At 45.2% G+C, this 25,463-nt stretch overlaps 1 long non-coding RNA gene and 1 pseudogene across 1 annotated transcript; both read left to right on the top strand.

Annotated features, from left to right (window-relative positions):
• Nucleotides 1-11,181: 11,181 nt before the first annotated feature.
• On the top strand, nucleotides 11,182-11,828 carry LOC102116310 (eukaryotic translation initiation factor 1-like; annotated as a pseudogene).
• Nucleotides 11,829-14,516: 2,688 nt separating this feature from the next.
• LOC135966318 (uncharacterized) lies at nucleotides 14,517-21,309 on the top strand. The gene is made up of 2 exons (XR_010579562.2): nucleotides 14,517-16,752; nucleotides 19,722-21,309. It is a non-coding gene; the product is annotated as an uncharacterized lncRNA (long non-coding RNA).
• Nucleotides 21,310-25,463: the final 4,154 nt, after the last annotated feature.

The following is a 25,463-nucleotide window of genomic DNA, read 5'->3' as shown; positions in this document are numbered from 1 at the left end:
CAGCTTGGGTGACAGAGACAGACTCTGTCTCAAAAAAAAAAAAAAAATTAGCTAGTCATGGTGGCACACCTGTAATCCCATCTGCTCGGGAGGCTGAGGCAAGAGAATCGCTTGAACCCAGGAGGCAGAGGCTGCAGTGAGCCAAGATCACACCACTGCACTCCAGCCTGGGTGACAAAGTAAGACACTGCTTAAAAAAAAAAAAAAAGAAAGAAAGAAGGAAACGAGGGAGGGAGGAAAAAAAGATGCTGCCAGGTTGCTTTCCAAAAAAGCTTAAAAAATTTGCCTTTAATCAGCAATATGAGAGCTTCCTTTTTCTCCACAGCCCCTCCAGTGATAGGTACTACAAATCTTCTAAGGCAGGGTTACCCAAATGTCCATCAATCAACAAGTGGATAAAGAAATTGTGGAATATATAGATATAGATATGATGGAATACTACTCAACCGTAAAAAGGAATGAATTAATGGCATTCACAGCGACCTGGAGGAGACTGGAGACTATTATTCTAAGTGAAGTAATTCAGGAATGGAAAATCAAACATCGTATGTTGTCACTTATAAGTGGGAGCTAAGCTATGAGGATGCAAAAGCATAAGAATGACACAAAGGACTTTGGGGACTCGCGGAAAAGGCTGGGCAGGGGGTGAGGGATAAAAGACTACAAATTGTGTGCAGTGTTTACTGCTCAGGTAATGGGTGCATCGAAATCTCACAAGTCACCACTAAAGAACTTACTCATGTAACCAAACACTTGTTCCTCATTAACCTATGTAAATAAAACATTTTTAAAAAAAACTGAGTGGGCGCGGTGCTTCAGGCCTGTAATCCCAGCACTTTGGGAGGCTGAGGCAGGTGGATCACGAGGTCGGGAGACGGAGACCATCCTGGCTAACATGGTGAAACCCTGTCTCTACTAAAAATACAAAAAAAAAAAAAAAAATTAGCCGGGCACGATGGAGTGCACCTGTAGGCCCAGCTACTCAGGAGGCTGAGGCAGGAGAATGGCATGAACCTGGGAGATGGAGCTTGCAGTGAGCTGAGATCACGCCAGCCTAGGTGACAGAGCAAGACTGTCTCAAAAAAAAAATTCTGGGCCGGGCGCGGTGGCTCAAGCTTGTAATCCCAGCACTTTGGGAGGCCGAGGCGGGTGGATCACGAGGTCAGGAGATCGAGACCATCCTGGCTAACATGGTGAAACCCCGTCTCTACTAAAAATACAAAAAACTAGCCGGGCGTGGTGGCAGGCGCCTGTAGTCCCAGCTACTCGGAGGCTGAGGCGGGAGAATGGCGTGAACCCGGGAGGTGGAGCTTGCAGTGAGCCCAGATCTCGCCACCGCACTCCAGCCTGGGCGACACAGCGAGACTCCGTCTAAAAAAAAAAAAAAAAAAAAAAAAAAAAAAAAAAAAAAAATTCTGCAGGTCTGATGGATGTAAAGTAGTATCTCATTGAAGTTTTTTGTTTTTTTGTGGGGTGGTTGTTGTCGTTGTTGTTTTAGAATTGCGATCTTGCTCTATCACCCAGGCTGAAGGGCAGTATACCATCATGGATCACTGCACACTCAATCTCCTGCAGGGCTCAAGTGATTCTCCTGAGTACCTGGGACTAAATACTTATGGCACCATGCCTGGCTAATTAAAAAAAAAAAAAATTCAAGATCACTTGAGGCCAGAAGTTCGAGACCAGCCTAGCCAACATGGTGAAACACCGTCTTTACCAAAAACATAAAAATTAGGCAGACTGGGTGTGGTGGCTCACACCTATAGTCCCAGCACTTTGGGAGGCCGAGGTGGGTGGATCACAAGGTCAGGAGCTCAAGACCAGCCTGGCTAGCATGGTGAAACCCTGTCTCTACTAAAACTACAAACATTAGTTAGGTGTGGTGGTGTGCGCCTGTAATCCCAGCTACTCAGGAGGCTGAGGCAAGAGAACCACTTGAACCTGGGAGGCGGAGATTGCAGTGAGCTGAGATCGGGCCACTGCACTCCTGCCTGGGCAACATAGCGAGAATCCATCTCGAAAAAAAAAAAAAATTTAGCCAAGCATGGTGGCACACGCCTGTAATCCCAGCTACTTGGGATGCTGAGGCAGGAGAACCACTTGAACCTGGGAGGTAGAGTCTGCAGTGAGCTGAGATAGCACTAAAGCACTTCAGCCTGGGCAACAGAGTGAGATTCTGTCTCAAAAATATAAATAAATACATAATTTTGTTTTTAGAGATGGGGTCTCACTTTGTTGCCCAGGCTGGCCTCAAACTCCTGACTTCAAGGAATCCTCCCCATGGGCCTCTCGATGTGCTGCGATTATAGGCGTGAGCCACTGCGCCTTGCCTCATCAAATTTTAATTTACATTTCTCTGACTAATGTGAGAGTTTGAACACCTTCTCAAATGGTTGCAAGCCATTACAAGTTTTTTACAATTTTATGTTTATACCTGCCTTTAATTTACAACTTGATTTTTGAAATTTGTGTAAGGCTAGTGAAGTGAAGCAGTGGGAGTGGAGAAGGACAAATAAATCTGTAACTGGTTGTGATCAATTAGTTGTAAACACCACTTCACTCAGACCAGCCTCAATTTGATACAACGTTTTATTCTGTTTGCTCTAAGTGGGGAGCAGAGATTATTGTCACTGAGTGGTAAGACTGACGGGGTACTAGGGAATTATTCTGCATTGGGAAGATTTTACTCCATGGGTCATTTATCTTAGTTCAGGTAGTCCAAGTGTATTCCACAAATTCTAGTCACATTGGCTAATCTTTGAAAGCAAGTTTCTTGTTTGAGTAAGTATAGAAAATGCTGTATATCATAACCCTGCCTTATAAAATCACAGCACATCAGCGTCATGAGGCCTCTAAGCTTCTAAGAAGTCTTTCAACAAACAAGTCTGTTCAATGTTGCTTCACCTAGCACTTCCCAAACTTGTCTGACTTCTTTTTTTTTTTTTTTTTGAGACGGAGTCTCACTCTGTCTTGTCACCCAGTCTGGAGTGCAGTGGTGCGATCTCGGCTCACTACAAGCTCCACCTCCCGGGTTCACGCCATTCTCCTGCCTCAGTCTCCCAAGTAGCAGGGACTATAGGCGCCCGCCACCAAGCCCAGCTAATTTTTTTATAATTTTAGTAGAGGCGGGGTTTCACCATGTTAGCCAGGATGATCACGATCTCCTGACCTCGTGATCTGCCCGCCTCAGCCTCCCAAAATGCTGGGATTACAGGCGTGAGCCACCACGCCTGGCCAGCTTCTTTCATGCACACTTGCTGTAATGCCTGTTGACTGGTTCATCCCACAGAATTAGGAGTGCCTTCTCACAATAGCTTTGTAAACGAAATAGGATATTTCTTGCCAAATTTACTTTAAAAACAAATGTACCGTTGTTTAAGAAAATCATACCAGGCCAGCGCGGTGGCTCACAGCTGTAATCCCAGCTCTTTGGGAGGCTAAGGTGGGTGGATCACGAGGTCAGGAGTTCAAGACCAGCCTGGCCAACATAGTGAAACCCTGTCTCTACTAAAAATACAAATAATTAGCTGGGCGTGGTGGCGGGTGCCTGTAATCCCAGCTACTCAGGAGGCTGAGGCAGGAGAATCGCTTGAACCTGGGAGGCAGAGGTTGCAGTGAGCCAAAATCACGCCACTGCACTCCAGCTCAGGTGACAGTGCGAGGTTCCTGTCTCAAAAAAGAGGCTGGGTTCGGTGGCTCAGGCCTGTAATCCCAGCACTTTGGGAGGCCGAGGCAGGTAGATCACGAGGTCAGGAGATCGAGACCATCCTGGCTAACATGGTGAAACCCCATCTCTACTAAAAATACAAAAAATTAGCCAGATAAAGGTGGTGGGCACCTGCAGTACCAGCTACTCAGGAGGCTGAGGCAGGAGAATGGTGTGAACCCGGGAGGCAGAGCTTGCAGTGAGCGGAGATTGTGCCACTGCACTCCCTTGGGCAACAGAGAGAGATCCCATGTCAAAAAAAATTTTAAAAATTAAAAAAAAAAAAGACCTGGTGTGGTGGCTCACACCTGTAATCTCAGCACTTTGGGAGGCTGAGGCAGGTGGATCGTCTGAGATCAGGAGTTTGAGACCAGCCTGGCCAACATGATGAGACCCCATCTCTACTAAAAATACAAAAACTTAGCTGGGCATGGTCGTGGGTGCCTGTAATCCCAGCTAATAGGGAGACTGAGGCAGGAGAATTGCTTGAACCCAGGAGGCGGAGGTTGCAGTGAGCTGAGATCGTGCCATTGCACTCCTGCCTGGGCAACGAGAGTGAAACTCTGTCTCCCAAAGTGCTGAGATTACAGGCATAAGCCATGGTGCGTGGCCTCTAAGAATTTGTTGAAGCTCTGTCTTTTTTTGCTGTTGTTAATAACATTTTTATTTAATAAGAGAAGAGAAGGAGTCTTGCTATGTTGGCCGGGCTGGTCTCTAACTCCTGGCCTCAAGCAAAACTCCCAAAGTGCTGGGATTACAGGTATAAGCCACCACACCCAACCTGAAACTCTGTCTTGATTATATCTTGAAAGGAGACATTGCTCTTATCTTCTATCAACAGATTGTTCAAATTAAATGAGTTCTATTCTGTATTTGGGCAAGTGTAAACTGTTTTTCAAGCTTGTGTTTGAAGAAGCAAAAAAAAAAAAAAAAAAAAAAACCAAAACAACAACAAAAACTCTACTGGCCGGTAGTGGTGGCTCATGCCTGTAATCCCAGCACTTTGCGGGGGGATCACCTTCGGTGGGGAGTTCGAGACCAGCCTGACCAACATGGAGAAACCCCGTCTCTACTAAAAATACAAAATTAGCCAGGCATGGTGGCACATGCCTGTAATCCCAGCTACTCGAGAGGCTGAGGCAGGAGCGAAACTCCGTCTCAAAAAAAAAAAAAAACAACTCTACTAGAGACATTGCATGCAAGTTACATGCAAAACAGAACACAAAAGAAGCTCCAGTAATCCCAGCACTTTGGGAGGCTGAGGCAGGAGAATTACCTGAGGCTGGGAGTTCAAGACCAGTCTGGGCAACATGGCGAGAGCCTGTCTGTATAAAAAATAATAATAATTAATAAATAAATAAAACTTGTCAGCATCTTAGTGTCATCAAATAAATTAAGCCTAATAATCCAATAATTTTTCTTTGCATGAGACTCTGGGCTTCTGTGTTTTTAAAAAATGAGTGTATGTCAAGTTCAATTGCAATTATTTTATTTTATTTATTTTTTGAGATAAGGTCTTGCTCTGTCACCCAGGCTGGAGTGCAGTGGTACAATCATAGCTTACTGCAGCCTTGACCTCCCAGGCTCGAAGTGATCCTCCCACGTCAGCCTCCTGGGTAGCTGGAACCACATGTGCACTCCACCATACACCTGGCTAATTTTTTTTTTTTTTTTTTTTTTTTTTTTTTTGTAGAGACAGGGCCTCCCTGTGTTGCCCAGGCTGGTCTAGAACTCCTGGGCTCAAGCAATCCTCCTGCCTTGGCCTCCCCAAGTGCTAGGATTTCAGGCGTGAGCCACCATGCCTGGCCTTGTTTTATTTTTCATTTACTGTAAAGACGGGGTCATACTATGTTGCCTAGGCTGGACTTGAATTCCTGGACTCAAGGGATCCTCCTGCCTCATCCTGCTGACTACCTGTGACTACAAGCATGTGTCCCCACACCCAGCTAAATTGCAATGATTTTTGTTAACTGTGAATTCCATATTCTCTGAAGAAGAGATTGATAATTTCTGTTCATTTGTTTAAACATTTTAATTAAAGAAGTAAGGAACATTTAGCTGCAGAACATTCATATAGTTCTGCCTGATGTACTCTCATTTTTGTCCACCTATTCACTTTAATTCCATAGATATTCTCTCATCTGAATGAACTTGAAATTTAATCTATCTTACCTTCAAAAAGAGAAGCTTCTTTTTCCAGACCATAGACCTGCTTCTTGGATATTTTTTTCCACCTAAAGGTCATTTAGCTTCCTCCTTAACAATAACAAGCACTAGGCCAGGCGCGGTGGCTCACTCCTGTAATCCCAGCACTTTGGGAGGCTGAGGCGGGCGGATCACCTGAGGTCAGGAGTTCAAGACCCAACATGGTGAAACCCCATCTCTACAAAAATACGAAAATTAACCAGGCATAATGGCGGGTGCCTGTAATCCCAACTACTCGGAAGGCTGAGGCAGGAGAATCGCTTGAACGCAGTAGGTAGAGGTTGCAGTGAGCCAAGATCGCGCCATTGCTCTCCAGCCTGGGTGACAGCACCAGACTCTGTCTAAAAAAAAACAAAACAAAACAAAATAAAACAAAAAAAGCACAATAGCAAGGACTCACACAGTATATAGTTTGTGGCGGTGGCTGTACCAAGTGTTTTACATATATATTAATTTATGAATCCTAACATATAGAGAGATTAAGTAATTCTAGCTAATGGGTGCAGAGTTTCGCTTTGAACTCAGGTAATCTGGCACCAGATTCTGCCTCTCCTCTCTGTCACCCAGGCTGGAGCGCAGTAGCATGATCTCAGCTCACTGCAGCCTCCACCTCCCAGGCTCAAGGAATCTTCCTGCATAGCCTCACAAGTAGCTGGGACTACAGGCATGTGCCACCACATGGCTATTTTTTTGTTTGTTTGTTTGTTTTTTGAGACCTAGCCTCGCTATGTCACCCACGCTGGAGTGCAGTGGCACAATCTTGGCTCACTGCAAGATCCACCTCCCGGATTCACACCATTCTCGTGCCTCAGCCTCCTGAGTAACTGGGACTACAGGCGCCCACCACCATGCCCAGCTGATTTTTTCTTTTTTTTTTTTTTTTTTTTGTATTTTTAGAAGAGACGAATTGTCACCGTGTGCCAGGATGGTCTCAGTCTCCTGACCTCGTGATCCACCTGCCTCAGCCTCCCAAAGTGCTGGGATTACAGATGTGAGTCACTGCGCCCAGCCAATTTTTGTGTTTTGTTTTGTTTTGTTTTTTTTTTAAAAAGACTGGGTTTCACCATGTTGCCCAGGCTAGGTACAGCTTTCTCTTTTTTCCCCCCTCAAGACGGAGTCTTACTCTGTCGCCCAGAGGTGGAGTGCAATGGCACAATCTCGGCTCCTTGCAACCTCCACCTCACAGGTTCAAGAGATTCTTGTGCCTCAGCCTCCTGAGTAGCTGGAATTACAGGCACCCGCCACCATGCCCGTCTAATTTTTGTATTTTTAGTAGGAATGGGGTTTCACCATGTTGGCCAGGCTGGTCTCGAACTCCTGACCTCAGGTGATATGCTCGCCTCAGCCTCCCAAAGTGCTGGGATTACAAGATTGAGCCACTGAGCCTGGCCTTGTTCTCTTCTTATAAAGACACCAGTCAAGTCCGTGCACATTGGCTCATGCTTGTAATCCCAGCACTTTGGGAGGCCAAGGCAGGCAGATCACCTGAAGTCAGGGGTTCAAGAACAGCCTGGCCAACACAGTGAAACTCCATCTCTACTAAAAATACAAAAATTAGCTGGGCGTGGTGGCGGACGCCTGTAATCCTAGCTACTTGGGAGGCTGAGGCAGGAGAATCGCTTGAACCCAGGAGGCAGAGGTTGCAGTGAGCTGAAGTATCATGCCACTACACTCCAGCCTGGGCGACAAAGCTAGACTCAGTCTCAGAAAAAAAGACACTAGTCGTACTGAGCTATGGCCCACCCTAATGAACTCATTTTGCCTTAATTATCCCCTTAAAGGCCATACGTTCAAATGTAGTCACATTCTGAGACACTAAGGGTTAGGATTGCAACATATAAATTTTGGAGGGACACAACTAAGCCCATGAAAAGATTATCCTCTTCTTCCTCTACTGTTGTCCATATGATACATGCTATGGTTTAAATATGTTCCACAAAGAACATGTATTGAAAACTTAATCCCTAATGCAATAGTTTTGGAAAACGGGGCCTAATAGAAGATGTTTATGTCATGAATGCTCCATCCTCGTGAATGGATTAATGCCAGTTATGAAGGGACAGTGTGAGCCACTGTGCCCTGTAGTCCCAGTTACTCAGGAGGCTGAGGCAGGAGAATGACGTGAACCCGGGAGACAGAGCTTGCAGTGAGCCGAGATCGCACCACTGCACTCCAGCCTGGGTGACAGAGCAAGAATCTGTCTCAAAAAAAAAAGAAAAGAAGTTGGATAGATAGATCATGTTTGATAGATAAATATACAAACTATTTACAGTAGTTACTTTTGAGAAATGAACTTAAAGGACGCTTTCGTTTTTTACTTTCTGTATGTTTGTATTGTTTAAATATTTTGCAATATTTTGTAAATTAAAAAATAAAGGTTTTCTAAAAACAAAGATTGTGTGAAGAAGAAATGGATTTCTTATTGTTGTCCGACAGTTCTGGAGTTAGGTTCCCTAGGACTCATCTTTCTCACTGGCTATCAAAAGTAGGTTGATGTAAGCCGGGTGTGGTGGCTCATGCCTGTTATCCCAGCACTTTGGGAGGCTGAGGCGGCTGGATCACCTAGGTCAGGAGTTCAAGACCAGCCTGGCCAACATGGCGAAACCCTGTCTCTACTAAAAAAAGAAATACAAAAATTAGCCAGGTATGGTGGTGGGCACCTGTAATCCCAGCTACCTGAGAGGCTGAGGCAGGAGAATTGCTTAAACCCAGGAGGCGGAGGTTGCAGGGAGCCAAGATTGTGCCACTGCACTGTAGCCTGGGAGATAAAGTAAGACTCTGTCTCAAAAAAAAAAAAAAAAAAAAAAGTAGACTGGTGTAAACAGTGGGTATTTTATACACTACACAAGTAAAACAAAAGGGAGGGATTTATAGACACATAGGTATAGTCTTTTTTATTTTTTATTTTTTGGAAGGATAAAAAAGAAAAGTTGGGTCGGGCGTGGTGGCTTATGCCTGAAATCCCAGCACTTTGGGAGGCCGAGGCAGGCAGATCACAAGGTCAGGAGATCAGGACCATCCTGGCTAACACGGTGAAACCCCGTCTCTACTAAAAATACAAAAAAATTAGCCAGGCGTGGTGGCGGGCACCTGTAGTCCCAGCCACTTGGGAGGCTGAGGAGAGTGAATGGAGTGAACCCGGGAGGCAGAGTTTGCAGTGAGCTGAGATAGGGCCACTGCACTCCTGCCTGAGTGACAGAGCAAGATTCCATCTCAAAAAAAAAAAGAAAAGAAAAGGGAAAGAAAAAGAAACTGGTAAAAGTCAATGATTCTTGGGATGAAAATTGGTGGATTAGAGAATAGAGGTGGGTAAGGAATTTTAATTCTCACTATATACTGTTGATAGTGTTTGATTTTTTTTTTTTTTTTTTTTTTTTACCATATGAACGTATTAACTATTCAAAATAGCTGGGTGCGGTGGCTCATGCCTGTAATTCCAGCACTTTGGGAGGCTGAGGTGGCGGATCACTTGAGGCCAGGAATTTGAGACCAGCATGGTCAACATGGCAAAACCCTGACTCTACTAAAAATACAAAAATTAGATAGGTATGGTGACGCACGCCTGTAATCCCAGCTACTATAACCTCTGCCTCCCGGGTTCAAGTGACTCTCCTGCTTCAGCCTCCCGAATAGCTGGGATTACAGGTGCCAGGCACTAAGCCTGGCTAATTTTTGTATTTTTAGTAGAGATGAGGTCTTGTCATGTTGGTCAGGTTCGTCTCGAACTCCTGACCTCAGGTGATCCGCCCAACTTGGGCTCCCAAAGTACTGGGTTTACAGGTATAAGCCACTGCCCCGACCTTAGACTTTCTTGAAGCTTAGTCTCTGGATGTGTTTTGAATTTCCCAATCAGATACATGCCTAAGGGGCTTGATCTGGAACTAAGCTAAAGTAGGGAATAAAATGAAGTCGCATGTGAGGATTCAGTAAGTCACAGCTCTGGTACCAACAGCTCTGGCAGTGGCTTCCTGTTCCCCAGGTCCTGGGGTAATGTGTTCCTGGAGCCAACGGTTGGAACAATGGCTTCCTAATGTCCCAGTTTTCCAATGTGGCACAGGCAACAGTTTTCTTGGTGAGAACTTACGTCTGTCTTAAACTAACCTTCATTCAATAATCCCGACTAAGTATAAATTGTTAAAATGTGTAAGCCTTGTTTGCAGTAGGCTTTATGAGATACACTGGCAGTAATCCAAAATTAATGTCCCTTACAGGGGTGGTCTTGACGGTTATGGGTGTAGGGACATGACATGTATGCTGGGTCCATAGCACTCTAACCCTCTTTCCTTCCTTTAGGAAATTTCATCAGGTGGTGACTCAGAGATGCAGGGCCTACCATCCCCTACAGAAGCTGAAAGTGCTAGGTACTCTTTTTCCACCTGCCTTGCAGCTAGAGCACTGGCATGTGGACTGGGCTCTGCCAGTCAGCCACATCTGCCTCGAAGCTTGCTAGAAAAGTTGGTTTCAGGAGGATCACTTCCTGGAAAAGCAGTGACTGCGGAGTAGTGATCAGTCCAGTATCTGATGGTCATGGTATCATTGGCACAAGCAGCATATCTGGAGTTCTTCAATCATGGCAGTACTGCCTTGTCATCAGATCAGTTCTGCAATTTGGTTTTGGCTCTTTCTCATTATGTAGCTCAGAATGTGGTTCTTTAGCCCACCCGTTTATTTTATAGGCTACATAATATCCCCTCTTGTTGTTGTTTTTTTGAGATAGGGTCTTGCTCTGTTGTTAGGATTATACTACATACAACTTCAAGCACATTCACATCGAAAATTACCTCTAGTTACTGCATCCAGCTCTGAGTACAGAATCTCTAGGGAATGCCCAATATTTCCAATCGCTCCAGATCTTAAAACCCATGGCTAAAATTATATATTTACTAGCAACATATTCTTAGTCCATTTTGTGTTGCTGTAACAGAACACCACTGACTGGGTAGTTTCAAAGAAAAGAAATATATTTTTTACAGTTCTGGAGGCAGATGAGTCCAATATCCAGGTGCTGGTGTCTGTTGAAGGCCTTCTTGCTGAGTCGTTCATGGTGGAATGTGGAAGAGCAAGAGAGTATGGGACAGTAAGAAATTGAATTCAAAACCTCAAGTCTTTTCATGAACCCAGTCACTGAGCCACCGATGAGGACTCAGCAACTTTCCCTTTGAGCCCCCTTGCTTCCTGATGCTCCATACCCCACCTTTGCCCACTTCCCCCCACTTCTTCCACTGCTACCTCTGTAGGCAGTTTCTGCTGAGGAAAACGAATTGTATAGTATGTTTACTATTCAGAACCGCTACTCTTTTAACCTCTTTGCTAGATGCAACTAAGGGCGATAACCTGCTTCCTGCTGGCACCGAGGATTATATCCATATAAGAATTTAACAAAGAAATGGCAGGAAGACCCTTACTATTGTCCAAGGAATTGCTGATGACTACCATAAAAAAAAAAAACTAGGCCAGGCACAGTGGCTCATGTCTGTAATCCCAGCACTTTGGGAGGCCTAGGTGGGTGGATCACATGAGGTCAGGAGTTCGAGACCAGCCTGGCCAACATGCTGAAACCCCATCTTTACTAAAAACACAAAAACTGGTTGGTTGTGGTGGTGCATGTCTGTAGTCCTGGCTACTTGGGAGGCTGAGGCAGGAGAATCCCTTGAACCTGGGAGAAGGAGGTTGCAGTGAGCCGAGATTATCATGTCACTGTACTCCAGCCTGGGCAACAGAGCAAGACTCTGAAAAAAAAAGAAGGAAAGAAAGAAAGAAACTAGTGACGGCACTCAAGAAGAAATTTGTCTGAATTTAGCATCCAGAAAATGCAGAACTAATTAAGCTACAGAGTGACTCATGCAAGAACCTATGCCAGTTCCTTGCAGAGACTGCACTGGCCAAGGACAGTCAGCTGAAGGTTCATGGGTTCTAAGTGTCTGTGGCTCACTGAAGCTTAAGTGAGGATTTTCTTGCAATGAGTAGAATTTCTTTTTTTTTTTTTTTTTTTTTTTTTTTTTTTGGAGACGGAGTCTCGCTCTGTCGCCCAAGCTGGAGTGCAGTGGTCGGATCTCAGCTCACTGCAAGCTCCGCCTCCCGGGTTTACACCATTCTCCTGCCTCAGCCTTCCAAGTAGCTGGAACTACAGGCGCCCGCCACCTCGCCCGGCTAGTTTTTTTGTATTTTTTAGTAGAGACGGGGTTTCACCGTGTTAGCCAGGATGGTCTCGATCTCCTGACCTCGTGATCCGCCCGTCTCGGCCTCCCAAAGTGCTGGGATTACAGGCTTGAGCCACCGCGCCCGGCCGCAATGAGTAGAATTTCCCTTCTGTCTTTGTCACAAGTTTAAAAACCCCACAGTGTGTATGAAGTAACGATTTGGGGTCTGCTCTTAGCTTGGACTAGTGTAACTCCTTCATGTAATAAACTGAAAAGAGCCACACAGACAAAAAAGAAAAGTCCCTTCACACCTGTAATCCCAGCACTTTGGGAGGCCGAGGCAGGTGGATCATTTGAGGTCAGGAGTTCAAGACCAACCTGGCTAACATGGTGAAACCCCGTCTCCACTAAAAATACAAAAATTAGCCGGGTGTGGCAGCACACGCCTGTAATCCCAGGTACTCGGGAGGCTAAGGCAGGAGAATTACTTGAATCCGGGAGGTGTTTGCAGTGAGCCAAGATCACACCACTGCACTCCAGCCTGGGCAACAAAGTGAGTCTCCATCTCAAAAAAAAAGTGATTATGTGAATCTGAAACTGCTGATGGTCACAGATCCACTTTCATGATGAAGTCAGATTTATCCTCCAAAGCAATTTCACTAGGTATAAATAAGCTTTTCTAACAGCTTGTTGACATATAATTCACATACTAGGAAGAAAGGCCAATCAAATTCTTTTTTATATAACACATAGGATTCATCCTTTTGCCATATAAGGTAATATTCACAGGTTTCAAGGATAGGAAGTAGATCTCTTTGGGGCCCATTATTTAGCCTACCACTTAGGATGATAATGGAACATACCCCATCGGGCTATTGTGAGCATTAGATGAATTAACACATATAAAACTTGTATATAGGCCGGGTGCGGTGGCTCACGCCAGTAATCCCAGCACTTTGGGAGGCCAAGGCAGGCTTCTCACAAGGTCAGATGTTCAAGACCAGACTGACCAATATGGTGAAACCCCGTCTCTACTAAAAATATAAAAATTAGCCGGGCATGGCAGCATGCGTCTGTAATCCCAACTACTCGGGAGGCTGAGGCAGGAGAATTGCTTGAACCCAGGAGGCATAGGTTGCAGCGAGTCAAGATCATGCCACTCCACTCCAGCCTGGGCGACAGAGCAAGGCTCCGTCTCAAAAAAAAAAAAGAAAAAAAACAAAAAACCTTTTACATAGATAGCCCTCGATAAATAAATGTTGGCTATTGTTTTTATTATTCATTTCTATAATGCACCTTGTTTTTAGCCATCTCATGTCGGAGCATCCCTCTTTCTTTGGGGAAGGCCCTATTATACGGATCTCAACAGGATGTAGAAGCCCCGTTTGAATTACTCAAGTGTAATTACTAAAGTTGAAGAGAGAATGTATTTCCTTCTGTCCCCTCTCATGTAGGCCATGAGCCAATGAACAGGGGTTGGTCAATAAATTGCTCATGCCTGGGACACTGGAGTCTTATTGGACTCAGTGTGAGATTATTAAGGACTGTAACAATGATGTCAAGAGTTTGACAGCAACAAATGTCTACTGGAGGTGTCGTGATCATACTTTTCTTGTGGTGAGGTGTGATCAAGGAAGGCTATCTAGCTTCTTTTGGCCAGAAAAATTGCTTTCAATTCATTTCCCAAGGCTGCCTTTCCTGTTTTTCCCTTCCTTTCTGTGAGTTACATAATCTTCTTCTGATAAATTCCTTTCTACCTTAGTTATCCACTTTTGGCTTCTAATGCTGCAGCCAACAATCCTGGTTGGCATTCTATTGGGATTCTATTGGTCTGCTGTTTGTAGCCATTAATTAACTATTACTGTTTGACTTTTGGATGATGTGTCCTGAAAGTAAGACTTCGTGGACTTGATTAGAATAATTTCATGCCATTGAAAAATGCAAGAAAGAGTTAAATGATTATGTCACTTACAGTAAGAAACCAAAAATTCCGGTTTAGATTTTCCAGTTCAAAGCAAATTTTAAAATTGAGAACTATTGTGAAATGTGGCAGAAAGCCATTCTGCCTGTATCCAGCAACCTGGCACTGCAGAACACCAGAGTCAGACATGTATTAATTTCAACAAACGGTGCAGGGACAACTGGATAGCCACACATAAAAGAATGAAGTTTGGGCCGGGCACGGTGGCTCACGCCTGTAATCCCAGCACTTTGGGAGGCCGAGGCAGGTGGATAACGAGGTCAAGAGATCAAGACCATCCTGGCTAACACGGTGAAACTCCATCTCTACTAAAAAAATACAAAATAAAATTAGCCAGGTGTGGTGGCAGGCGCCTGTAGACCCAGCTACTTGGGAGGCTGAGGCAGGAGAATGGCATGAACCTGGGAGGCGGAGCTTGCAGTGAGCCGAGATAGTGCCACTGCACTCCAGCCTGGGAGACAGAGTGAGACTCCATCTCAAAAAAAAGAAGAAGAAGAAGAAGGAAGTTGGACCTCCAGGCCAGACACAGTGTCTCATGCTTGTAATTCCAGCATCCTGGGAGGCCAAGGTGGGTGGATCACCTAAGGTCAGAAGTTAGAGACCAACCTGGCCAACATGGCAAAACCCCATTTATTTGTATTTTTGTCTCTACAAAAATACAAAAAAAAAAAAAAAATTAGGCATGGTGGCATGGGCCTGTAGTCCCAGCTATTCGGGAGGCTGAGGCATGAGAATCTCTTGAACCTGGAAGGCCAAGGTTGCAATGAACCAAGATCGTGCCACTGCACTCCAGCCTGGGTGATAGAGTGAGACTTTGTCTATTCTACCTTACATCATACACGAAAATTAACTCAAAATGGATAACAGACCTGGATGTAAAACTAAAACTACAAAACTCCTAGAAGAAAACATAGGTAGCCTAGGCAACATAATGAGATCCCTTCTCTGCAAAAATTTAAAAGGAATCTGAGTGTGGTGGCCCACATCTGTAGTTCCAGCTACTTGGGAGGCTGAGGTGGGAGAATGACTTGAGGCCAGGAGGTTGAAGCTGCAGTGAGCCATGATCACAACACTGCACTTCAGCCTGTGTAACAGAGCAAGACTTTGTCTAAAAAAAAAAAAAAGGGCGGTGGCAGGGTGGCAGGGCAGAAAAGAAAAAAAAAAGAAAAAGTAAGTAAGTTGGGGTGTCTCAAAATTAACAATTTTTTGCTATACATGATACCACAAGAAAGCAAAAAGAAGAAAACTCACCAAATGGGAGATAATAGTTGCAAAATCATATATCCAAGAATGGACTTGTTCAGAATACGGAAAGTACTTTTAAAACACAATGATAAAAAGGCATATAGCTCAATTAAAAATCGGGGAAGGGCTTTGGGAGGCCAAGGTGGGAGGATTGCTTGAGTCCAGGAGTTTGAGACCAGCCTGGGCAACATAGCAAGACCTCATCTCTACAAAAAATTTAAAAATTAGCTAGACATGGTGACATGTGCCCCTAGCCTTAGCTAGTTGGGAAGCTGAGACAGGAGGATACCTTGAGCCCAGGAGTTCAAAGTTACAGTGGGCTATGATCACGCTGCTACACTGCAGCCTGGGTAACACAATGAGACTGTATCTCTAAAAAAAAAAAAATGGCTGGGCAGGTGGCTCACGTCTATAATCCCAGCACTTTGGGAGGTTGAGGCAGGTGGATCATCTGATGTCAGGAGTTCAAGACCAACCTGGCCAAAAAGGCAAAACCCTGTCTCTACTAAAAATACAAAAAAATTAGCCGGGTGTGGTGGTGCATGCCGGTAATCCCAGCTACTTGGGAGGCTGAGGTGGGAGAATCGCTTGAACCCAGGAGGCAGAGGTTGCAGTGAGCCAAGTTCAGGCCATTGCACTCCATCCTGGGAACAGAGCAAGAGGCCGTCTCAAAAAAAAAAAAAAGGCAAATAATTTGAACAGACATTTGTACAAAGAAAATATGTCAATGGCCAATAAGCACATGAAAAGATGTTCAACATCATTCATCATTGGTTATTAGAGAAATGCAAATCAAAACCACAATGAGATGCCACTTCACACCACTGACTTCTGGGGAAGGAAGAGGGTATAGGACATTGAGTTCAACCAATGATTGATACCCAGCCAACAGCCAATGATTCAATCAATCATGCTTACATAATGAAGCCCCAGTAAAAACTCTGGACAGGCTGGGCATGGTGGCTCATGCCTGTAACTCCAGCACTTTGGGAGACCGAGGGGGGCAGATCACGAGGTCAGGAGATTGAGATCATCCTGGCCAGCATGGTGAAACCCTGTCTATACTAAAACAAAAAAATTAAAAAAAAAAAAAATAGCCAGGTGTGGTGGCAAGCGCCTGCAGTCCCAGCTACTCGGAAAGCTGAGGCAGGGGAATCACTTGAACCCAGGAGGTGGAGGTTGCAGTGAGCCAAGATTGCACCACTGCACTGCAGCCTAGTGACAGAGCAAGACTGTCTCAAAAAAAAACACACAAAAAAGAAAAAAAACACACACACACAATAAAACTCTGGACAATAAAGCGTGGTGGAATTTCCTGGTTGGTAAACAGATCAATGTGTCACGAGGCTGATATTCCCTGATTCCACAGGGAGAAGGCATTCCCCGAAGTTCTGCTCTTGAAACTCTCCCAGATCTTACCTTGTCTCCTCATTTGGCTGGTCCTGACTTGTATTCTTCATAATAAAGCTGTGATTGTAAGTATATCACTTTCCTGAGTTCTGTGAGTCATTCTAGTGAATTATCAAACCTGAGTGGGTCTAGGAACCCCCAGATTTGTAGCCAGTTGGTCAGAAATGTGGGTGGCCTGGGGATGCCTGATGTGTGCCTGGCATTCAAAATGAGGGCAGTCTTACTGGGGACCCTGACCTACAATTTGTGGGTTCTGTGCTAACTTCAAGTGGTTAGTGATAGAATTCTACTGTAGTACACCAGTTGGTATAAGAATATTAACTTCTGTGGCAAAAGATGTAATTTAGTTAAGGATCTTGAGATGGAGAGTTCATCCTGAATTATCCGAGTGAGTCTTAAATACAATCAAAATTTGCTTATAAGGGAGGCAGAGGGAGATTTGATACAGAGGAGGAAGAGGCAACGTGATCACAGAGGCACTGAGAAAGAGGCAACGTGACTACCATCTGTGGCTGAACAACTAAGTTGTGTGGAACTCAATGCTAGATCCTTGCCAATCAGGATAGAGTAACAGCTCTAGTGTCTGAATAGCAATTGCTATCATCATTCCCCACCCCCACCCATAGTTGCTTATCCATTACTCCCTGCCAAAACCACTCCTTCGGTGTCCTGACACAGTTCATCTCTGTCCTTCCCTCTACTTTTTCCTCTTGCATCTACTGGTAGCTTCTCTCTCTATTCTCCTTCTAAATTCCTCTTGATCTCTTCTTTCGTCTAGATGCAACTATCGCACAGCTTCTGCTTACTACCTTTTCTTTCTGTGTCTCTACTGCTATTTCATTCACAGTCAATACCTTAAAAATGTTTAGTTTGGTCAAGCACTTTCTTTTGTTTTTTGAGATGAGGTCTCACTCCGTCACCCAGGCTGGAGTGCAGAGTCGCAATCACAATTCACTGCAACCTCTGCCTCCTGGGCTCTTGGTGGAGCCATGTTGCCCAGGCTGGTCTTGAACTCCTGGGCCCAAGCGACCCGCCCACCTCAGCCTCCCAAAGTGCTGGGATTGTGGTCGTGAGCCACCACACCCAGCCTCTCAAGTACTTTCTGATATGGTGTCCTTGTTGGTTAGAGCACTCATTCTAGACCACCTTATGGTGTTTAGATTCCCTTTAATGAATTCAAAAGAGTTATGTAAGAGTTACTTATTTTAAAATGTTGATGTTTACAATATGCTGGAAATTCCATCCTTTGTAATATTTAATCTTAAGGTTGAAAAATTTAAATGTCGGCCGGGCGTGGTGGCTCACACCTGTAATCACAGCACTTTGGGAAGCCGAGGCGGGCGGATCACGTGGTCAGGAAATCGAGACCATCCTGGCTAACATGGTGAAACCCCGTCTCTACTGAAAATACAAAAAATTTAAAAATTAGCCAGGCGTGGTGGCAGGCACCTGTAGTCCCAGCTACTTGGGAGGCTGAGGCAGGAGAACGGCGTGAACCCGGGAGACAGAGCTTGCAGTGAGCCGAGATTGCCCCACTGCACTCCAGCCTGAGCGACAGAGTGAGACTCTGTCTCAAAAAAACAAAAAACAAACAAAAAAAAGAAAAAGAAAAATTTAAATGTCAACTTCAAATATGCAAGGGAGTACACAATTTTTCAGAATTGTTTTAGAGGATATGCAACTAAAACAGTTGGCTCCTGGCCCAACCTCTTTCTTTGCTAGAGTGAAAAATGAGGAGCAGGCCAGGTGCAGTGGCGCACACCTGTAATCCCAGCACTTTTTGGGGCCAAGGCGGGTGGATCACTTGAGATCAGGAGTTCATGAAGAGCCTGGCCAACATGGCGAAACCCTGTCTCTACTAAAAATACAAAAACTAGTTGGGCACGGTGGCTCCCGCCTGTAATCCCAGGACTTTGAGAGGCCGAGGCGGGCAGATCATGAGGTCAGGAGATCGAGACCATCCTGGCTACTCGGTGAAACCTTGTCTCTACTAAAAAATACAAAAAATTAGCCGGGCGTGGTGGTGAGCACCTGTAGTCCCAGCTACTTAGGAGGCTGAGGCAGGAGAATAGCATGAACCTGGGAGGCGGAGCTTGCAGTGAGCCAAGATCGCGCCACTGTACTCCAGCCTGGGCGACAGAGCAAGACTCTGTCTCAAAAAAAATTAAAATAAAATAAAAAATAAATAAATAAAAATTAAAAAAGAAGATTAGCCAAGTGTGGTGGTGCACGCCTATAATCCCAGCTACTTGGGAGGCTGAGGCAGGAGAATTGCTTGAACCCCGTAGGTAGAGGTTGCAGTGAGCCAAGATTGTGCCACTCACTGCACTCCAGCCTGGGTGACAGAGCAAGACTCCGTCTCAAAAAAAAAAAAAATGAGGAGCAAATATTACAGCAAATAATGGGGACAGAAATACTTTGAGCTGCAAAGCAAAATAAAACTAGCCTGGGTGAGGTGGCTCACGCCTGTAATTCCAGCACTTTCGGAGGCTGAGGTGGGTGGATCACCTGAGGTCAGGAGTTCAAGACCAGCTTGGCCAACATGGCAAAACCCCAACTCTACTAAAAATACAAAAATTAGCCGGGTGTGGTGGTATGTGCCTGTAATCCCAGCTACTTGGGAGGCTAAGGCAGGAGAATCGCTTAAACCTGGGAGGCAGAGGTTGCAGTGAGTCGAGATCGCACCATTGCACTCCAGTCTGGGTGACAGAGTGAGTGAGACTCCATCTCAAAAAAAAAAAAAAAAAAAAAAAAAAGGTAAAGGAAAACTAACTGAATACAAGCACCAGCACTGGGGGAAACATTCTGACTTTATTCATAAGAAGAGTTATGCTAAACATTTGAAATGCAGTATCTTGGTTAATTCTGACAACCTGTGATGCAGGTTCATTTTACAGGTGAGGAAACTGAGGCTTAGAGAGGTTGTGACTAGACTAGGGTTACACAATGTTGGCCATAACAGAGCTGGAATTTGAACCTGCATCTGTCTGATCCCATGTCTGTGTTTTAACTGTATCATTGTGCTGTTTGGCAGACAGAAGAGAGGCCTCCCTGTCTCTCATCTCTGGGACTGGCAGTGACTGCACCAGTGGCAGCCAGCAGCAGCAGCAGGCAGATCCACACCAGCAGAGAGCAGGCTGAGCAATAGCTCTGGAGTGATGGCAAGAAGACCCAAGGCACTGTGGTACCTGTTGTCAACACTGAGATTCTGTAACCTGTATCAGAGGAAGATGGAGTGACCTCTGGTGGCCTAAGAAAAGCCACCATGCCCGTACCATGTGGAGAGCTAGGAAGGGAGGTCTCTACTGTCTTGTCCTGTCTTAGTGGGTACAATCGTGGATTGTCAGGAAAAGGTGGCTGGCAGGGGGAATAGTTGCTACTACCTCATTGTTCTGCCTTTGCTCTGTGATCCTTTGACACTCATGGCATTCAGCTATACCTCTCTTTTCCTACCTTTAATTTGTCATCCTCTGCCAACTTTCTTTTTTTTTTTTTTTTTTTTTTTTTTTTGAGACGGAGTCTCGCTCTGTCGCCCAGGCTGGAGTGCAGTGGCCGGATCTCAGCTCACTGCAAGCTCCGCCTCCCGGGTTCGGGCCATTCTCCTGTCTCAGCCTCCTGAGTAGCTGGGACTACAGGCGCCCGCCACCTCGCCCGGCTAGTTTTTTGTATTTTTTTTTTTAGTAGAGACGGGGTTTCACCGTGTTAGCCAGGATGGTCTCGATCTCCTGACCTAGTGATCCGCCCGTCTCGGCCTCCCAAAGTGCTGGGATTACAGGCTTGAGCCACCGCACCCGGCCCATCCTCTGCCAACTTTCTATTCACTCTCCCTCAAAAGTAACACAGTATATTGGCTAAGTTCATGGACTCCAAACTTGGACTTTTTTTTTTTTTGAAACAGAGTCTCACTCCGTCACCTAACCTGGAGTGCAATAGCGCAATCTCGGCTCACTGCAACCTCCCTCCACCTCCCGGGTTCAAACGATTCTCCTGCTTCAGCCTCCCTAGTACCTGGGACTACAGGAACGCGCCACCACACCCGGTTAATTTTTTATTTTTAGTAGAAACGGGGTTTCACCATATTGGCCAAGCTGGTCTCGAACTCCTGACCTCCCGTGATCCGTCCACCTTGGCCTCCCAAAGTGCTGGGATTACAGGCGTGAGCCACCGTGCCCGGCCCAAACTTGGACTTTTTGAATCCTCACCCCATTCCTTACTACTGTATAGTCTTGGATGAATTACAGAAATTCCGTATTCCTTAGTTTCCTCTTTTAAATTCTACCATGCAAATCTGCATGTCTCTAATCCATTCTTTTTAATAGCTGCATAAAATATACCATAATTCATGAAATCACTACTTGAATAATGAATATTCTCTTTAATCTCAGTGTTTAGCTTCCGCGAACGATAGCTAATAAACATGCTTATAGATATATTCCAGTGCTTTTCTTTTATAGGATGCCTGCCCTGAAGTGGGATTCGTAGATGAAAGGATATATTTTTATTTTTACTAACTGATGCTGGAATGTACTCCCAAAAGGCTGTAACAGTTTACAGCAATATATAATAAGATCTCTTTTTGTGCAATTTCACCAGCTATAAATGTTATCTGAACTTTTAAACTTTCACAGTCTGATAAGTAAAAGCAATGTTTCATTGTTACTTTAACTTGCATTTAGTCCCCTTCTTGTCAGTTTGTAGGCATTCCTTCTGTGATAAATGTTAACAGTCTGTTCTCTCTATTGCTATTTTTTTTTTTTTTTTTTTTTTTTTTTGAGATGGAGTCTCGCTCTGTCATCAGGCTGGAGTGCAGTGGCACGATCTTGGCTCACTGCAACCTCTGCCTCCTGGGTTCAGGGGATTCTTGTTCCTCAGCCTCCTGAGTAGCTGGGATTACAGGCACCTGCCACTGCACCCAGCTAATTTTTGTATTTTTAGTGGAGACGAGGTTTCACCATGTTGGCCAGGATGGTCTCGATCTCCTGACCTCGTGATCCGCCTGCCTCAGCCTCCCAAAGTGCTGGGATTATAAGCGTGAGCCACCGCGCCTGGCCTCTATTGCATTTTTATCTCGGATATGTTGTTTGTTTACAAACTTATTTAAAAGGTTTTATTTCATCAAGTACAGTTGGTGCTTAAAAAACGAGAACATTAGGAGTGCCAATCCCCCATGCAGCTGAAAATCCACATTTAACATCTGACTGTCCAAAGCCTTAACTGCTATTAGCCTACAGTTGATGGAAGCCTTACCAATATTTTAAATGCTGATTACTACATATTAATACATATTTTGTATGTTATATGTATACTGCATTCTTTTTTTTTTTTTTCTGAGATGGAGTTCCACTCTTGTTGCCCAGGCTAGAGTGCAACGGCGCAATCTCTGGCTCACTGCAACCTCTGCCTCCGGGGTTCAAGCGATTCGCCTGCTGCAGCCTCCTGAGTAGCTGGGATTCCAGGCGTGCGCCACTACGTCTGGCTAATTTTTGTATTTTTAATAGAGATGGAGTTTCACCATGTTGGTCAGGCTGGTCTCAAACTCCTGACCTTGTGATCCACCTGCCTTGGCCTCCCAAAGTGCTGGGATTACAGGTGTGAGCCACCACGCCCGGCCTATCTACTGTATTCTTACAATAAAGTAAGCTAGAGAAAAGAAAATGTTATTAAGAAAATTATGGGCCAGGCTCAGTGGCTCAGGCCTATAATCCCAGCAATTTGAGAGGCCAAGGCGGGCGGATCACCTGAGGTCGGGAGTTCGAGACCAGCCTGATCAACATGCAGAAACCCTGTCTCTACTAAAAATACAAAAATTAGCCAGGCGTGGTGGCACATGCCTGTAATCCCAGCCACTCAGGAGGCTGAGGCAGGAGAATCGCTGGAATCCAGGAAGCACGGGTTTTGGTGAGCTAAGATCACACCATTGCACTCCAGCCTGGGCAACAAGAGCCAAACTCCATGAAAGAAAGAGAGGGAGGGAGGGAGGGAGGGAGGGAGGGAGGGAGGGAGGGAGGAAGGAAGGAAGGAAGGAAGGAAGGAAGGAAGGAAGGAAGGAAGGAAGGAAGGAAGGAAGGAAGGAAGGAAGGAGAAAATTATGGACAGGAGCAGTGGTTCGCACCACTTTGGGAGGCCAAGGCAGGCGGATCGCCTGAGGTCGGGAGTTTGAGACCAGCCTGACCAACATGCAGAAACCCCAACTCTACTAAAAATACAAAATTAGCCAGGTGTGGTGGTGCATGCCTGTAATCCCAGCTGCTCAGGAGGCTGAGGCAGGAGAATCACTTGAACCTGGGAGGTGGAGGTTCTGGTGAGTCAAGATCGTGTCACTGCACTCTAGCCTGGGCAACAAGAGCAAAACTCCATCTCAAAAAAAAAAAGAAAAGAAAAGAAAAGGAAATAATGAGGAAAAAATACATTTACTATACATTAAGTGGAAGTGGATCATCATAAAGATTTTCATCTTCATCATTTTCATGTTGAAAGGCTGAAGAGAAAGAGGAGGAGTTGGTATTACTATTCAAGGGTGGCAGAGGGAGAAGAGATGGAGGAGGTAGAAGGGGAGGCAGGAGATGCAAGCACACCCATTGTAACTTTCTGGAAATACATTTTAATATATGTCTGTCTTAGTTTTTTGCTTTTCATTTCTCTGACATTGTTTCTATATGATACCAATCCTTTTTCCACCATTTGCTTTCATTTCAGTGACCATATTATGGAAGAGTCCATGTCATAAAAGTTCTAGCTATTCAGGAGGCTGGGGCCAGAGAATCCCTTCAGGAGGCCAGGAGTTTGAGATTGCAGTGAGCTCTGACTGTGCCACTGCACTCCATGATAGAGTAAGGTCCTGTTTCTAAAAGTAAAAAAAAATACATACACACAGAAACAAACAAACCCAGAAGCCAAAGGCAATCTCCCTTCTTCCAGACTGTCTCATGTCAACTTGTTTTCTGCTATTATTATTATTTTTTTTTTTTTGAGATGGATTTTCATTCTTATTGCCCAGGCTGGAGTACAATGGCATGATCTCGGCTCACTGCAACCTCCACCTTCTGGGTCAAGTGATTCTCCTGCCTCAGCCTCCCGAGTAGCTGGGATTACAGGCCTGCACCACCACGCCCGGCTAATTTTTGTATTTTTAGTAGAGATGGGTTTTCACCATGTTGGTCAGGCTGGTCTCGAACTCCTGACCTCAGGTGATCTGCCCTCCTCGGCCTCCCAAAGTGCTGGGATTACAGGCGTGAGTCACCATGCCCAGCCCTGGAATTACTTCTTCTATGTCTTCTTCTTCTTTTTCTTTTTTTTTTTTTTTTTTTGAGATGGAGTCTCGCTCTGTTGCTCAGGCTGGAGTGCAGTGGTGCGATCTCAGCTCACTGCAACCTCCGCCTCCCAGGTTTAAGTGATTCTCCTGCCTCAGCCTCCCGAGCAGCTGGGACTACAGGCACCCGCCACCACACCCAGCTAATTTTTGTATTTTTTTTTTTCTTTTGGTAAAGCCAGGGTTTCACCATATTGGCCAGGCTGGTCTCCAACTCCTGACCTTGTGATCCACCTGCCTCGGCCTCCAGGCATGAGCCACTGTGCCTGGCCTTCTTTGTCTTCTTTCTCATTGTCTAGCACTGGTTCAGAAGCACTCATCTCCATCAAATCTCCTGTTAATTCCTCTGGTATGGTGTCTATTAGCTTTTGAATTTCTCCAAGATTTATATCTTGAAATCCTTTACCTTTCACCTTTTTTTGCCATATGCACAATTTCTTTCATTATTTCCTTGATTGTTTCTGTTATAAATCCCGTAAAGTCATGTAGAACATCTTGAGACAGCTCTTTTCCAGCAGGAATTTATTGTTTCATGATGACTTTCATGTTTTATTCTGTAATAACAATGGTATCTTCAATGGTGGGATCCTTCCAGACTTTCATGATGTTCTCTCTAGCCGTGTTCTCTTCCACAGCATTGGCAATGCTTTCCATAGAGTACTACTCATAATGAGCCCTCAGGGTCCTCATGACCCCCTGATCTAAAAGCTGAATTACAGACATTATGCTTTAGGGCAAGTAGACCGCCTGGACCCCTTTGGTGTTGAACTCATGGGATTCTGGGTGGCCATGAGCGTTGTCCAACATGAAAAGAATTTTAAAAGGCAGTCCCTTGCTAGCAAATTACTTCCTGAGTTCAGGGACAAAGCATCAATGGAATCAATCCAGAAAAAGGGTTCTTGTAGAACCAAAAGACCGGCAGCTGGTGTTTACTTTTTCCCTTCAAGGCATGGGGATTAGCAGCTTTATAGATAAGGGCAGTCCTGATCATAAACCCAGAAGTGTTTGCACAAAACAGTAGAGTTAGCCTATCTCTTCCTGCCTTAAATCAGATAGGCACAGTGGCTTACACCTGTAATCCCAACACTTTGGGAGGCCGAGGTAGAAGGATCGCTTGAGCCCAGGAGTTCAAGACCAGCCTAGGCAACACAGGGGGACTTTGTCTCTATAAATTTTTTTTTTTTTTTTTTTTTTGACACGGAGCCTTGCTCTGTCACCCAGGCTGGAGTGCAGTGGCGTGATCTCGGCTCACTGCAAGCTCCGCCTCCCAGGTTCACGCCATTCTCCTGCCTCCCCAGCAGCTGGGACTACAGGCGCAGCCGCCATGCCAGGCTAATTTTTTTGTATTTTTTAGTAGAGATGGGGTTTCACCATGTTAGCCAGGATGGTCTCGATCTCCTGACCTCATGATCTGCCCGCCTCAGCCTCTCAAAGTCCTGGGATTACAGGCGTGAGCCACCGCTCCCG

Source organism: Macaca fascicularis, chromosome 1 (assembly GCF_037993035.2).
Source record: "Macaca fascicularis isolate 582-1 chromosome 1, T2T-MFA8v1.1".
Lineage (NCBI taxonomy): Eukaryota > Metazoa > Chordata > Mammalia > Primates > Cercopithecidae > Macaca > Macaca fascicularis.
The sequence above is the reverse complement of the archived record's forward strand: the minus strand, read 5'-3'. Positions and strand labels throughout refer to the sequence as shown.